Source organism: Arvicanthis niloticus, chromosome 16 (assembly GCF_011762505.2).
Source record: "Arvicanthis niloticus isolate mArvNil1 chromosome 16, mArvNil1.pat.X, whole genome shotgun sequence".
NCBI lineage: Eukaryota > Metazoa > Chordata > Mammalia > Rodentia > Muridae > Arvicanthis > Arvicanthis niloticus.
The window spans coordinates 27,692,770-27,710,416 of record NC_047673.1 but is presented as its reverse complement, the minus strand read 5'-3'; positions in this window follow the sequence as shown (position 1 = coordinate 27,710,416).

The window sequence follows — 17,647 nt, the reverse complement described above, 5'->3', positions numbered from 1 at the left end:
TTTCCCTAAATACTTGAGAGCGCGGCTAACACACCACCGGGGTCATGCTATTGGTGGAGGTCAGTTTTCCCCTTTCGGATCTACAGCTCTTGAGAACAGGATCGAGCCTCATTCTGTCAAGGTTTAGCTGATATATTTGAAGTTCTGCCTGACTTCTGGAGGCTGGGAACAGACTTGAGAAAGGATGCGCTCCCCTCCTGAACTCAGAACGGGAAGACAGACAATAAACAAGAGAAAGTAAAAGATGCGCAAGGCTTCCATCTGGGCTGTGGAAACAATGGGCAGAGAGTGGGGCGGGGCAAGGCATCTCTCCCAGGGTCAGAGAAGGCCACACAGAGAGAGCTATGCTCTGTCAGCCTGAGGGTAGTGACTGAGGGAACAGTGGGTGTTTGGAGGCCTACGGAGCCAAGTGGTGAGGAGTGGGCAGGTTCTGGACCTTCGTTGACAGGGAAGCTGATAGGTTCGTTGGTGGGCTGGAGGGGAAGGCTAGGGAAACAACAGAAGAGGCAAGGGTCATGTGGAGGTCTTTGTCTTAAGGAGGAGGACTGCAGGAGTTGCACTTGTAGGGTGTATCCTGGACTGTTAAACTGTTAAGGAGACTGTGGCCTAGCATTCTGGGTAGCCACTCAGGGGCTTGGCATGAGGGCCATGCACACAATGGTGCATAGTAGGATAAAGAGAAAAGGGCTTAGCTGACTAGATTAATTAATCAAAAGAAATACATTAGCTTTATTTTTTTATTATTTATTTATTTATTTATTTATTTATTTATTTTGGTTTTTTGAGACAGGGTTTCTCTGTGTAGTCCTGGCTGTCCTGGAACTCACTCTGTAGACCAGGCTGGCCTCGAACTCAGAAATCCACCTGCTTCTGCCTCCCAAGTGCTGGGATTAAAGGCGTGCGCCACCACTGCCCAGCATACATTAGCTTTAAAAAGAACCTCAATTACATGGATTTATGAATAAGAGACAGGGCAGAAATTTCAACCCTGGCCCTCCTCAATTCTTTTTTTTTTTTTTTTTTCTTTTTCTTTTCTTTTCTTTCTTTCTTTTTTTAAATGAAAGTGCTCAGCTGGCCAAGACTAATGAAATAGGCTTGTAATCTCCGATACTCAAAATGCTGAGGCAGGAGGTCCATGAGTTTGAGGGCTGGTTGGGCTACAGAGTGAGCTCAAGGCCAGCCTGAGTAACTTAATGAGGTGGTTAACAAATTGAAGTTTAAAAGGGTCTGAGGATACCCAGCACCGAGTTTGGTACCCAGAGCCCCAGGGATAGAGTCCTTCCCCCCTCTTCCTTTGTGTCATCCTCCACATCTTTGCTTTCCTCCTCCTAGACATGGCTGCTCGATGCCAGTGTCCTGTCAGCGTTGCTATTTCCTGAAATGACCAGAGACCAAAGACCCTCAGCCCTGGAGTTGTTCCTTGGTTTGAGAACAACGCCAGACCATTTAGTCTAATTCTATGAGGCGCCTTCTTACCCGGTTAAATGTCTATATACACAACCTACGGGATGAAATGTATTTTGGAATTGTTCAATCATGTCATGGCCCCTTTTTCTTAGGTTTGGTTATTTTTCTGAATACCTTTGTTTTAATCTGGGGTGGTAATAAAACCTTGTCTTTCTAACATTTGGGAAGCTGAAGAAGGATGATCCAGAGTCTGAGGCTAAATCGAGCTACATAGTAAAACTTTGTCAAAAAAAAAAAAAAAAAAGTGATCAGTGGGAGAGGCCCAGCTCAAGGTGGGTGGTGCCATCCCTGGGATCTGTAAGAAAGCAGGCTGAGCAAGCTAAGGAAAGCAAGCCAGTAAGCAGCACCCTTCCATGGCCTCTGCATCAGCTCCTGCCTCCAGGTTCTTGCCCTGTTTTGAGTTCCTTCCTGATATCCTTGAATAATGAACAGCAATGTGGATGTGTAAGCTTAATAAAACCCTTTCCTCCCGGACTTGCATTTTGGTCATGGTGTTTCGTTGCAGCAGTAGAAACCCTAACTAAGACATACATTTAGGGTGTAGAATGTTAAATTAACTATTGTAGAATAACATTTCAGCACTGAAAACTAAACAAGAGCAAAACCCAGTCACTATTTAATATACCTCGAGATTTCCTCATGAGCCTACAGTTAAAGCTTAGCCTGTGGTCATTCATTGGGGCTGCAGGATCCAGTTCTAAGGCGACTTATTCATGTGGCTGGTAGGTTAGCAAGGGCTGTGCCTAGGAGCCCTCCGGGCTGCTATAATATGTTTATGAGATGGTATGAGACTCCCCTGGAAAGCAAGATGGCAGCAGCTGCTTTGCTCTGTATAGTTTAGCTTTAGAATTTGCACACCATTGTCTCTGCCATTTTCTGTTGGTCACTAAGGACATTAAATAAGGTATAAGGAGATTGTCAACTTTGGTTGTCATTGTCTAAACTGCTACCGTATCCAAAACTCAACTCCCTGACATCCAGGCCATTTTTCTGAGATGCTTCCTCTCAATGATGAGGTATCTGTCTGCTCCTAGTATCCCGTGGCCATATATCTACCGTTATAGACACTACACTGAAATGGTTGAGTTACCATTTTCTCTTCTTGAGCTGGAGTGAGGAATAATAGGGTGTCTTATTTAACTAGATACCCCAATGTTTAAGGTATAAGCATGAACATGGTATGGGTGATGGTATGTCACAGCATAGTAGGCTCTTAATGGCATTTATACAGCAAATGCACAAACAAATATCATTCCCAGTCACTAGCACGAAACATTTTATAAACCACTCAGTGAATATCTGTAATGTCCAAAATTAACTTGTGAGCCCCACCTGCCCTAGGATCAGGTAACATCCTGGAATGCTGGGAGTTGTAGTTTTTAGAAAATAACAAAATCTCATGGGAAAGTACAGTGGCCTATATGTTTGTCTTATAGGCCTCTGCAAGTTCTTGTCTTGGCACCATTTTAGCTGGGAAAACCCAGGGGATGGTCCTGATCAAAGTCCATCTTTTGTTCCATATTTAATATTTAATAAATCTTGCTTTAAATTTGGCCCAAAATGTTGGAATTATTTTTTTCTCTGGCAAATCTTAGGATCGCAAATCACCTTAGGTTCTCAACTTTCTGCTACTTGATGCTGATGTTCATTCCTTATTCCACCTCACCCACCCCTTACTCAGGTCATACTCCTCGCTGGCCCAGACAGTCCATTCCAGGGATCCATTCCAAGGACGTAATCGCACAGTTGGCAAAGATGTAGCTCATGGCAATGGTCACTGCAGTTGTTCATCTTGGTAGCTCTGTAAGAAGTATGAAGATCCCCCAGATGGTAATTGGGTCAAATAAATTAAGTAATAATGAAACACGAGATTATATAGCTGCTAAAGCATTAATACAGAAATATATTCATTGACTTAAAAAGATGTCATTTGATGTTTTTATAAGAAGTATCAGAAAGGCATATAATTTTATATTTAATTGTGGTAAAGTACTTGACTTAAAAGTTACCTTTTTTTTTACTTAGTTATTATTATCTTTTCCTTTATATTGTTACAACAGGATCTTGCTATAGAGCTCAGGATGGCCTTGAACTCACACAACACTTCTGTCAGCTTTCTGAGTACTGGGATGAGAGCTATGGTAAGATTGACTACCATAACTCTAGTGTGGTGGTTTGAATGACAATGATCCCCATAGGTTCCTATATTTGACTGCTGGGTTCCCAGTTGGTGGAACAGTTTTGGAAGGACTAGGAGGCGTGGTGTTGTAAGAGTAGTTTTAAAAGTCCACTCCAGGCCCAGTCTTACTTTCTCTGCCTACAACTTGCAGACCTGATGTAAACTCTCAGCTACTACTCCAGTGCCATGCCTGCCTGCTTGCTGCCACATTCCCCATCATGATGAGATGATCACGGACTAACCCTCACAAACAGGGAGCAAGCCGCCAGTGAAATGCTTTCTTCTGTAAGTTGCCTTCATCATGGTGTCTTTTCATAGCAATAGAACATTAACTAAGACATTCGGTGTACGGTTCAGTGATACTAAGTGCAGTTACTATCTCTCATGCAGTCAGTCTCCAGAATGCTTTTCTTCTTGCAGCACAGAGCATCCAGACCCACCAAATTCCTTTTTTCCTCTTCCTGCAGCCCCTACCTACCACCACTGTACATAGGCTTGTCATGTTAGTGATCTTAAATGAGTGAAAGAATGCAGTTCTTATCCTTTTGTGGTTGGCTTATTTCAGTTATCTCAAGTTTCACTGAGGGTGTTATCAGAGGTCAGTCTTCTCCCTTTTTAAGGATGAATACTATGCAAGTGTGTGTATATGTGTGTGTAATAAATTTTATGAATTTATCATATTAGCCACTGTCCATTGATGGTTATTAGGTTTTTGCTTCTTCATTTTTACTATCATGAACAACGTCTATCGGGGGTCTACTACTGTCTCTTCAAGACCTTGTCCGCAGTTTCTTGCTTGGTTGTATAGGATTTCTCTGTATAGCCCTGGCTGTCCTGGAACTTGCTCTGAAGACCAGGCTGGTGTCAAACTCACTCTCAAGTGCTGGGATGAAAGGCATGCATGGCCACCATCCAGCTTTAGTTTTTTTAGGTCCTTTATGCTATATAGCTATGTGCTTCTTGTTCAGAAATGGTCCCGTGATTCTATCCTAGGACACCCTGACATTGTTTCACTTTGTCTTTCATTTCTCATTCACCTTTGTGAGAACCTCTTCCCCAATCACGTCCCTCTGCTATCAGTGTTCACTGTACCTCAGTGGCTGCTCTTGATGGGTCTTCTCTCCTTCCGTGATGTCTGTCTATTTCTACTGTTTAAGCTCTCATCTGCATGCTACTGATTCCCAGCTAGTGCACATTCCTTCTTGGAAAGCCTGTCCTATGTGTGTTCCCCATTTATTCTGTATCCATTTTCTATTTTCTAACCTGTCTCTCTGTCTTGTTGTATCAACCTCTTATGGGCTTCATTGATAGTCTCTGACTTACAGGAAGGGTTTGTCCTGTGATGGTTTCAAACAAGATCTTAGAGGCTGGAGATATGGAAGGTTCTTAAATTTCTTCGTGGGCCCCCTCAGGCTGGCTGTATCACACTCCTGAAAGCCACAGATCTCAAGAGGTTGCCCATTCCTATGTCTCTCTCTCTCCCTTCTTCTTTCTCTCTCCCTTCCTTTCTTTCTTTTTTCCAATCTTTAATGCTAGCTGTAGAAATATAGGTCTACATGGCTACTGTCTTCAATGACCTACAGTAGCGCAGATCTTTTTTTAAAAAAATTCCACTCACATTATTGAAAAAAAAAAACATATATTAAACTTTCCTGCCAGGACCCTGACCTGACACACCTCTTCTTGCAACACCTAGTCATCACAAACATCACCACCGACACAGGGCTTCTTGTCTTCCTATGCGCCTTCTTCCTCTTGATGTCTGCTGTCTTTGCAAATACACCCTGTGATCACACCAGGTACGCCTGGGTTCCATGTGACTGCTCAGTCTTGATTGTCCTCACTCTCCACGTTATCTGACACCAAGCCTATAAATTGAGCTCTGCCAGAGATAACCCCTTCTTATCCTTTAGCTCTTAGATTACGCATTACCATCTCAAAACACCTTCCCCTGGCCAGCTTCATTCTGTTCTCCTTGCCCAGGTTTGTTCTGACTCTTAAGGAAGGAGAACATTGACTGATCTCACTCAGGAAGTGTGTGTTTTACCTCTACGTTTTGTTCTTTTGGTAGAAAGAATGACTCTGAAGCTATTAGAGATAAGAAATACACCTTTGCACAGTCGTCCACTTTGGATAGCAGCTTCTTCCAGCTCATCCAGAGCAGCTGATTTATGCTTCAAAATGCTGGGATTAAAGAAATATATTACCATGTCTGGCTTTAAAAAAACAAAACATGTATTTATATTCTCTCTCTCTCTCCCTCTCTCTCTCTCCCTCTCTCTCTCTCCCTCCCTCCCCTCTCCCCCCTCTCCCCCTCTGCCCCCTCCCCCTCTCCCCTTCTCTCCCTCTCCCCCTTCCCCTCTTCTCCCTCTCCCCCTCTCTCCCCTCTCCTTTTCCTTCTCCCTCTCTGTGTCTATGTGCTTGCACATGCACACAGCCCTGCCACCCCTACCCCCACTATGGGGAGGTCTGATGACTGTATGTCAGAGGTGCTTCTCTCCTTCCACAATATGGCTTCTAGAGACTGAACTCAGATTGTCAGGAATCATAAGTTTCTTGGTGGCAGGAACTTATCCCCACGAAGCCACCTCATAGGTCCCTGGAGTGACAATTTTAAGCTAGAAATAAGATTAACTTCTTAGGTATGATGGCACACACCTATAAGATAGCAGCAGCTCTTGAACACAGAGGCAGAAGGATTGTAAGTTCAAAGGCAGCCTAGGCTGCCTCAAAAAAAAAAAAAAAAACCCAACAAAACAAAACAATGAAATTCTTTGTACTTGCTGTCTCCTGTCTTTAATGCCTCATTTACATAGGGAGAGACCTACGCATGTATCCCTCACATGACCCACATGGCCCCACCTTGTCATTGAGAGTTGTCAAGTCCCATTAAGCCTCCCAAACACTCCGGCTTTCTATTCTGGTTTAGCTGAGGCTTCCTGCTTCTACTGGAGCAGCAGCTTAGATAAACAGGGCAAACGCTTGCTAGGAGCCCCGATCGGGCTTTCGGGATGCGTCCTTCTTTGGTTATCCAAAGCCAAAGGAAACTGCCTACAATGCACAGCCTCAGCCTTTCTCTATCTAGTGTTATCAGGGCGTGCTGCCGGCTACAGAGGCCTGGATGGACAACTGCAAGACAGAAGAGGTTCTTGTCTGAAAACAATTGGGCCGATATTTTGTAATAGAAATTATACACAGGCTAGTATCTTACCCTCTTTATTTCTCTTCTCTGTGAGTTTTTATGATACTGGGAAAATCGAAGGGAAATATTTCAACAGTGAGGGTTTGAGCCACATAGGTCTTCCTTGCCCTTATTCAAGCCTGTGACTTTAACCAGATAATGTTAATGGGCCTTTCTGATTGCAGGCCCATTTCCTTCTCCACCTTCCACTAGGTCCATTAGGGATGATGAGTCTATGTTTCACAAGGAACTGTTCAAACCAAGAAGCTGAGCAGGCCAGAGCAACTAGGCGAGCTCTGACTCTCACCATTCCAGAAAGCCAGCATGGAAGCGGAGGTTGGCATTGAACTGGGAATGTGGCAAAAAAACTGGATGAAAAAGGTTAGAACGTACACTGGTCTCCCAGTTTTGCTTTACAGAGCTCAAATCATTGCAAGTTGAAGCATTTCTGGACATCTCTCCTGCTGCCTCCTGGTCTTCTCTATGGTGTTCTGGTAGCTTTCCAGCCTGTAGCTAGACCAACTTCCAGAATATTCTAATCAGAACAGTATGTCCAGTACAGAGCTGAGTTAGGGGGTGTAAGGATGACAAGCCTCCCTTGACTTGATGGCCGTCCTCTTCCTTAATACAATGTCTTGTTTCCTTGCTCTGTTTTAGAAAAGCCGGCCTAAAAGGGTACCTTATAATAAGTTAGGTGCCTGGCAATGAGGGAGCAGAGAGGAAGTCCTGTTTCTCCTGAGATAAAGATGGAAAAGAAGCCCATTTTTCCTCCCCTGTCATCATCAGCACTCACCATTGATGGGGACACTCTAAAGAAGATGGCATAGTAGACTTGATTTTGTTTTTGATTCTTAAAGTGTTTTTTTTTTTTGTTTTTTTTGTTTTTTTTTTTTTTTCTTCCTAGGAGTTTCTCTTGTAGCTTTGGCTATCCTGGAATTCCCTCTGCAGACCAGGCTAGCCTAGAAATCACAGAGCACATCTGCCTCTGCCTCCCAAGTGCTGAGATTAAAGGAATGTGTGTCGACTGCCCAGGAATTTTAGAAGTTTTTAATTGAGAATTTTATTTACCAGTATTGTATGTATATCATTTCCTCTCACCGTTCTCTCCCTCCATCTCCTCCCAAGGTCCTCCTACTCCCTCTCAAATTCATAACCTTATTATTATCATTATTATTATTTACACATATATATGCAAATACACATACAACCTGTTAAGTCCATTTCTATGTGTTTAAAGGTGACTCCTTGGGGACTTGTTCTTGGAGAGGTCTACCTTTCACTGTCTTAGCAGCCATTAATTGCTGGTAGCCCTTCCTCTAGTAGTGGGTCCCTATCCACACTGACAGGTGGACTAGTGTCTTGTAGGTCTTGTTCAGGCAGCCATCATGTTGGGGTTCCATGGGTGCAGCTCCCTATCACACATAGAAGACACTGCAGACTCTGAGAGGAGATTTTTATTATTTTAGCAGTCTGTGGTAAGGTATTATCCTCCCAGCCAAAGCAGAGCCATCTCCATGAGATCAGGTGCTTACCTGAAATGGTCCATTGGGATGAGGCAAACTTGACATCCTCTCAGCAAATGAGAGGATAGGACACATCACTGGAACCTCACAAGGTGTTACAGTCACTCCTGCCTCCCCTTTGGATGCAGTTTTCCCCAAATTGGAATCGACTTCATGGTCTGGGACAGATGCTAGAGTAGTATGTTGAGGTTTGATCTGTCCTTTGCATTGTAATGTTAAGGTCTAGGCCTTAGTGTAAACGTGAGTGACTTCTCACGTTTACAACCTTTTGTTGTGTAAACCTTGTTCCTTGATTTAAAACTATTGACTACATAAAATTGGCTACGGCCAATTATTGGAGGGATTAGAGGTTGGTGGGTTTGGAGTGACCTAATTGGGAGAGGAGGAGGAGGAAGAGAGGGAGGAGAGGAGGAAGCTACCATGAGGGGAGATGGACCATGAGCACATGGCCAGGAGAAACAGCAAGTATCTGGGGTCCACCACTAGGGGTATCCAGGCCAGTGGTTAGAAGAGTAGATTATGGAATACTCACCAAATAGTTGTCAAAGCCAAATAAAATAACCGTAGTCCAAGTCTCATTTATTTGTAAGCTAGTCAGGGGTAAGCTCAAAGTGGTTGTACTACATACCTAAGGTGGGGAAGGTGAGGGAAGAAGGCTTCACCTATGGAGCCATTGAGGAGAGCCATCATCCATCAGGATACAGACCTTCCAGGGTTCCTGCATGAGGATCACCCTCACATCTGCTAAGGACCACACAAGATCTTTGAGTAAGCCTAATATATTCATTGTTCTCCAGGGTGAACCCTGTTGGAGACAAACCAGTTGGTACTGGGAATCTTATGAGGAAGGGTAAACTCTTCTCAGGGAGAAAACTCTGGCACTACATCCTTACTGTGAGACCTGCTGGAGTTATAGGAATTAGCTCCCAAGGAAGCATGTGAAGTCCATAAAGTCATCGAGGAGCTTCAGTGAGGCATAGAAGCAGAAGTCAAAGGGAGACACCATGGGAAAGGCAAGGGAAGGCTGAAGGAATGACCACCCGGCCTGAAGAAAAAGACCAGCCTCAAAACCAAATAACAGCAGGGCTGTGGTTGTGCCTCAGAAAGAGCATTTCTCCAGCACGAGCAAGATCATAGATAGTGCTAAAGGGGAAAAGGGGGCCTGGCCTAGTGGTGTGTGACTAACATCCCTATACCCAAGGTGCTGAGGCAGGAAGATACTGAGTTTGGGGCCATCCTGGGCTACATAGACCAAATCTCAAACAAAATAAAACAATCAGAATGTAAACACACACACACAAAAATTAGCCTGGAAAATGACATCCTGCTGCCAAGGACATTTCCTCTACCTTGAAGAACATCAGCGTCTTGCTGAGGTAAAGAGGGAATGAAAACAAGCCAGAAATTAACTCTCCTCTCCTCTCCTCTCCTCTCCTCTCCTCTCCTCTCCTCTCCTCTCCTCTCCTCTCCTCTCCTCTCCTCCCCTCCCCTCCCCTCCCCTCCCCTCCCCTCCCCTCCCCTCCCCTCCCCTCCCTTCCCCTCTCCTCCCCTCCCCTCCTCTCCCCGTCCCCTCCTCCTCTCTTCCTCCTCTCCTCCCTCTCCTCCTCCCTCTCCTCCCTCTCCCTCTTCTCTCTCTTCTCCCTCTCCCTCTCCTCCTCCCCCTCCCCCTCTCTCCCCCCCCCTCCCCCTCTCTCCCTTCCCCTCTCTCCCACCCCTCCCCCTCTCCCTCCCCCTCTCCCTCCCCCTCTCCTCCCCCTCTCCCCTCCCCCTCCCCTCCCCTCCCTTCCTCTCTCTTCTCCTTTCCTCTCTTTTTTTGAGACAGAGTCTCTGTATGTAGCTTTGGCTGTCCTGGAAATCTCTGTGTAGATCCAGTTGGCCGAGAACTCGCAGAGCCCTCTGCCTCCAGAGTGCCGGTATTAAAGGAGTGCATCATTTCATCCAGCTAGAGAAAGTTTGTTGAGTAAGTGGCATTAAGTACTGTGTGTGTGTGTGTGTGTGTGTGTGTGTGTGTGTGTGTAAGTGTGTTCTGTTATTGTTGAACTTATATTTGTCAGGTTTGGTCTAGATGCATGGGTTAGGTGACTCCTTGTCCAAGTGATACATGTTAGTATATTCTACAATGTCCTTGTTACACCCATAAGCAGGAGGGATAGACAGTGTGCCACCAGCATCATGCTCTATGTGTTACCACAGGAGCAATGGGCACTTTACACACAAAGAACTCCATCTCTCTTTTCTTTTTCTCCCACCAGCCACAGGCAGGGCATGCAGCAGTTAGGAGCAGAGCGCAGGAAAGGTGGTGAGAGGGATCTGGAGAGAATTTGATACCTAAAGCCCACTTGACAAAGGTTAAACATGTTAAACTCATGACTGCAGTACTGAAGGGGTGGAGGAGGCAATCTGCTGCCTGAGGCTTGGTGGTAGGTGTAGGAGAAGGAAACAGGCCCTGCAATCAGAAAGGACCGTTAACACCATCCGGTTAAAGTCACAGGCATGAATGAGAGCAAGGCAGATCTTTGTGGCTCAAGCCTTCACTGTTCAAATATCTTCCCAGTATCGTAAAACCCACAGAGAAGAGAAATGGGTGAAAGAGAAGACGGTGTATAACTTCTATTATACAATATCAGTCTGATTATTTTCAGGCAAAACCTTCGTCTGTTTTGTAACTGTATTCAGGCCTCAGGCCTTGGTAGAGGGTAGGTAGCAAGCACTGATAACACTAGATAGGAAAAGGCTGAGACTGTGCATTACAGTCAGTTTCCTTTGGCTCAGGACAGCCAAAGAAGGAAGCATCCTCTGGCAAGCTTGCCAGGAACTCCCAGCATGCACTTGTACTCCTTATCTAAACCACTGTTCCAGCAGAAGTGGGACTCTTCTTCAAAATCAAGGTGAATGGTACCTGGGAAAAGATGCCCGAGGCTGTCCTCTGGCCTCCACAATCATGTACACTCACAGGCACCTGCCTACATACGTATGTACACACACACACACACACACACACACACACACACACCACAGCACAGCACAAAAAAGCATATCCCACAGTGATCCAGATTATCCTGATGGGATTTCCTGGTGACATTCACAAGTATGGTCTTTGCTACCTCACAGCATGAGATGCTATTTATACTCTAGACATGATGCACACAGTGCAATCTTGGAACCAAAGCAGCAATAGTTGCTAAGATGAGATCCTCACACAAGGGGTCCCACTAGCATTCTCCCATGGAAGGGAGGGAGGACCATGACGGTAGCACATGAGAAACACAAGAGCAGCCTGTAAGCCCCACAGGAGGTGTCATGAGACACAGGAGAGTCATGGCTCCTGGAGAGTGTATAGACAACTAATAGTTGATGGGAGAAAAAGACTTTTTGGGGTAGGTATCACCTATGCTGTAGGACAGAGGTTCTCAACCTTCCTAGCGCCGTGACCCTTTAATACAGTGCCTCGTGTTGTGGCGACCCCCCCCCCAACAATAACATTATTTCCATTGCTACTTCATAACCGTCATTTTGTTACTATTATAAATTGTTACGTACGTAGCCGATATGTGATCCGGAAGGGGTCGTAGGCACAGGTTGAGAACCATTCTTGTAGGACTTCCTCATCTGAACTTTTATAAATAATCTCGTTGAATCCCATTGGTTCACCTCACTCGACGTGGATGGAATTGTTAATTTGGTCATTTGGTTGGTCATTGGTACCCTCTCTGTGGTGAGTAGACATTTGTTCACATCTCCCTAGAAAAAGTTAATGGGACATTTAGTAAAATATATTTTAATTTGAAAAGCATATGTAGCTTTGACCAGTGTTTTCCAAAAGTTATTAAGTCGTGCATGGCTTGGATCCAATAATTTATTATGGATACTATTCTTTGGTAGGTCTTTTTCTTCTCGGATACAACTGAAATAAGAGACTCACTTTTAGCCTTTAATTTCAGTACAAACGTGTACGCTTAGAAAAAACAAAAGGGCGGGGCTGTGGTGGTGCATGCCTTTAATGTCAGCATTCCAGAGGCAGGCAGATCTCTGAGTTCAAAGCCAGTCTGGTCTATAGAGTGAGTTCCAGAACAGTCAGGCTAAACAAAGAAATTCTTTAAACAAACAAAAATAAATAAATAAATAAACAAACAAACACATAAATAAAAACAACTTTTTAAAAGGACAAAATTGTACTCTGAAGTTTTAGGCACTCTCTGGGGTCTTGGAATGGAATGGATCTCCCCTGGATAGGGGACTACGTTATTAATAATCTACCTTCAAAAGCTCTTTGAAATGTCTAGCCATTTTGTTGTCTTTGTTTAATGAGGCAAGGTCTTAAGTAACCTAGGTGACTTTGAACTTTCCATGTAGCAGAAGTCAACCTTGAACTCCCCCTGATCCTCCTGCCTCATCCCCTCAAGGGCTGGCTGGGTCTATATAGACCTGGTTTGTAATTTTCACCTTTTAAGAATACGGTGAGTTCGGTGAGTTCTGAGATGGATATGTGCGTCTCCATTAGTCTTAAAAGACCTCAATGCAAAGGAGCCACCAGCTTCTTTTTTTTTCTTCTCATGAGGTCAAGCCTCTACCATTGAGACAAAGTGAAAACTAAACGGGTGGGTGGGTGGGGGTGGGGGTGGGGTGGGGCTTACTTACCTAAGGCTTACTTACAGAAGCAATTCTCAGCCTTCCTAACGCTGTGACCCTTTAATAACAGTTCCTCATGTTGTGGTGACCCCAACCTTAAAATTATTTTTATTCCTATGCCATAACCATAATTTTGCTACTGTTAGGAATGTTAATGTAAATATCTGATATACAGGATATATAATATGTGACCGGCAGGCTGAGAACAGCTAGTTTATGGAGTCCCCTATCCCATGAGCCACAGACTTTCACTTCATCACTAAAAAGAAGATATTCTGGGAGGCAATAGCTAACCCCCATTTTGATGCAAGAGGCGTAAAACAGGCCACCACCTTGTCCTATCCCAAGGCTTATTATGTGGGGGTAGCTACTAGGAGAAGTCCTTTCAAAACGTATTAGATGATAATTAGAAATATTAAGCGCAGTTGAGATTAAATATGGCTCTGAGTGGAGTTTATTCGAATAACTGCCGTAAAAGGCTGTTTCCCTGGGCTTGACAAGACAATGACGTCACAGTTACCAAATTTCCTGCACAGTCAACAGGCCTCCCTTTAAACTTCTCGGATTGAGTCCTCTTCCTTAAGAAAAGATCACCGGCTGGTTTCTGTGTTTTTACCCTGGTGTGGTTGTGTCCTGGCATTCTTCGTGAATATGGGGCAGATTGTTAAATAGGGCGCAACAGCTGGAGTCAGGTTTCCTGAGGGAAGGCCAGCGGGGCTCGTTTCCAGTCTGCGGGTTGATATGTTATCTGGGGCAACAGTGACCGGGCACCGCAGAGGTTTCGAACGGCTTCCTTCCATTTCCTGTATTGCTATAAAAGGTGGATGTGTGTGCACATGTACACATGTGTGCAGGGGAGAGAGGAGAGCGAGGGGAGGCTTCTGCATGCATTTCATTAGCCTCTGTGAAAGGTTTGCAGCTAATGTGTCTTATGGAAACGGGGAAAAAAAAAAGAAAAAAAAGAAAAAGAAAAAGAAAGAAAGAAAGAAGATACCAGTTAGCCACAGCGAGGGTTCTTCACATGGCTGCCACTAATTACCCAAGTGGATTTGGGCAAGTTATTTCATCTTCAGGTCCAGTTCTGTTTCGGTCTGAGGCTCCTTCCCGGCTCAGAATCTCTGGCTTCTGCTAAAAGGTTCACTTACTGCCGCCCACGGTTTGCTGTTCTGAAATACTTGGTCCCCTCCCTTATGATTTGACACCGTGCGAGTCCATGCGTTCTTTTAGCTTTTATATTTCCTTCAGTTAATTCTATATTATCCTCTTGCATTTCCGTGCTAGGAAACCGTCTCCTCCGTGAGCCTTTATGATCCAGGCCCCATTGTCTCTACACAAATATTACAAATGTCAGGGCTTTATCTGCAAAGAAAGTCCACAATGTGTTTGCTTCCTGTTTTGTTCCTGGAGCTTCTAGATTTGGAGATTGGGTTTCGTCCTGACAAAGGGTTGACCAGAGTCGCTGGGCTGGCTGTCACTTCTCCAGCTCTGTTCTGTTCTTATTAAATTCAATTAGGTTTAAATGTGCACAATGGCATTTTTTTTAATTCATCTGTGTCTGTATTAGAGTGTGAACATTTAGAATGGAACCAAATAGGAAAACTTGTTAGACAGCCTTTGGTTGTCCCACACTGAGGACTTCCTCGGGTTCTCCACAAGCGGGTTTAGCGCCATCTAGCGACGTAATGGCCAAAGCTTTACTGCCTGATGGAGGGGATTTGAAATTTTGCTGGCTGAAACAGGCCAAAACCAGAAAGGGGAAACCTTGCACTGGAGACTATCCTAGTCTCCAGGAGGGACGAATTTATTACTGACCCCAACAATTTTTTGTAATCTACAGAATCTTCGGACCACAAAAAGCGAAGATTTCTTAGTGTTGTGTTTTACGTAGGAGTCATATTTGGTTTCTAATTTTTCTTTTTCGTTTTCCTTTTCTTTTTTCCATGTTTTTAAAAATTTACTTTTTACTTATTCACTTTACATCCCGCTCATTGCCCTCCTCCCGGTCAGCCCACAAGTCCCCCCGCCCTTCTCCTCTGAGCTGGTGGGGGCGCGCCTGGATATCCTCTCACCCCGGTACTTAAGTGTCTGAGAAGCTAGATGCTTCTCTCCCACTGAGGCCAGACTAGGCAGTCCAGCTAGAAGAACATATAGAAGTACAGGCAATAGCTTTGGGATAGCCCCGACTCCAGTTGTTCCCGATCCACGTGATGTATCCACACATACATCTGCTATGTATGTGTGGGAAGCCTAGGTCCAGCCGGTGTATGTTCTTTGGTTGGTGGTTCGGTCTCTGAGAGTCACAATGGTCCAGGTTATATGACTCCATTGGTCTTCCTGTGGCGTTCTTATCCCCTTCGGGTCCTCAGTCCTTCTTATTCTTCCATGAGAGTCCTCAAGCTCCATCCACTGTTTGGCTGTGGGTGTCTGTATCTGTCTGACTTAGTTGGTGGGTGGAGCGTCTCAGAGGACACTTATACTAGAATCCTGTGTGCAAGCATAACAGTATCATTAATAGTATCAGGGATTGGTGCTTATCTTTGGGATGGGCCGATTATTGGTTGGCTGTTCCCTCAGTCTCTGCTTCATCCCCTGTCCCTGCATTTCTTTTAGACAGGATAAGTTTTGGGTCGAAAGTTTTGTGCGTGGGTTGGTATCACTATCGCGCCACCGGATTTCCTGCCTGTTCCTAATTTTTCAGCCTGATTTTTGTGTTCTTAGTACAGGATGCCCGTTGGTAATTATGCTCCTGTGTAAGAACATGGGGGTAGTTGTTTACTTTCTGATCAGCCTCAAGTTTTCTGTTTGCTTTTTCTGTTTTTAGGTGTATTTCCAAGAAACCTTCTCAACCTTTACAAAACCTTCTGCCAGCCCCAGCTGTGATTTACGATACCGATCCTTCAGGTATGGCTGACTTTCCATTTTCCAAGAGGTCAATGTTCCCTCGATATAAACACACAGGGTCGTTGTCACTTACTGGGCATCGGGGATGTTTTTGATTGGGCTTTTCTGTTTGGTGATATTTAACTTTTTATTTAATATTTTAAAAACTTGTGGCTCACAAAACTCCACAAGATAAAAAACTATGTTAATTTACTCTCCTCTCCGTGTTTACAAGTTGTGAAAGAAGATAACAGAAAACAGACGAGACACAGGCCAATGGCATTCGATTAATCAGAACACCATTTACAGTGTCGGGCACCTTTGCAGTTGGTCACATTTTACAAACCAAAGTAAAAGATCTTCAAGCTGCTGGAGAGGACACATCTGTCTATCATATGTACAGAAAGCTGCTGGCAAGTATTAGGGAAGGTGTTATTTATTATTATTATTATTAATTAATTATATTTTTGGTCTGGACTCACAACTTTATCAATAAATTGCCTACCACACAAAGATGAAGACCTGAGTTCAATTCTCCAGAGGCCACATTAAAAGCCGTGTGTGGTGGTGTATGCATTAAAAGTCATATGTGGTAGCCTGTGACTTAAATGCCATGTGAGGTGGCCAGTGCATTAAAAACCTTAGTGCAGGAAGCAAAAAAGAGGCAGATCCCGGGGGAGGGGGGGTGTCACTGGCTATTCTACACTACTCGGCAAGCTTCAGGTCAATGACAGACCTTGTCTCACAAAACAAATATACAGTGACTGAAGAGTGACACCCAAGGTTGTATTCTGGCCTTTGTATATGTGTGTGTGTGTGTGTGTGTGTGTGTGTGCGCACACGCACGCAAACTTCCTGAACATTCTAGTAGCATCACCTTGCTTCTGTGGCATGGCTCAAAGTGGCTCTAATGTAGTGGAGTCGGTCTCTGGCCAGCCAATATCTATGGCGCTCCCATCCACACTCCCAGAGACTAGGAGCTGTCACTCCTCGTGCGTTGCAGGCTCATGCTCCTGGAGCACTACACTCCTCTAGGCTCCCCCATCCTTAGATTATCCACTAGGTGTCTTAAGCATCAACATTCACTCTCAATGTTTCAGATTCATGACTAATTGAATAATGCCTTGATACCTAGGTAAGTTTTCTTTTGTCATAGAAATAAGTCGTGCTGTTTCAGGGCATCAATTGGAAGTTTTACAAGTCTGTTAAGAATTTCTAGACTGGCTGGGCATGGTAACCCTGGTTACTCAGGAAGCAAGGCAGGGGGAGGGGTGGTGGTGGTGGTGGTGGTTCCTGAGTTTGAGGTGAGTCTGCCTACGTAAATGAGTTCTAGGCTAACTTGTGTTACAAAGTAAGAATGTCCCATTAAAAACCAAAAGTAGGGACTGTAGTTGAGTGGGAGAGTACCACATAAATACACACATGCACACACATGCACACATCACACATAAATACACACATGCACACACACATCACGCAAAAATATACACACACATGCACACACAACACACACATACATAAAACACACACACACACTTTATCTCTTAAGCTGATAAATTCTGACTTAAAAGTCATACAATCTTGCTGTTTCAGCAATGTCTTTTTTGTGTACTCCATTACCTTGACTGTTCGTCCGTGCAGCTCTGTAGGGATAGATGTACGAGATACAGGTAACTGTTTCAATTTATGGCCGAGGAGCTGGGGTTGACTTTGCATCCTTCATTTTCCTCACCACAATTCAGGAATCTCCAAACACCTCCCAGGGTGCCCTTCAGTGACCTTTGAGTC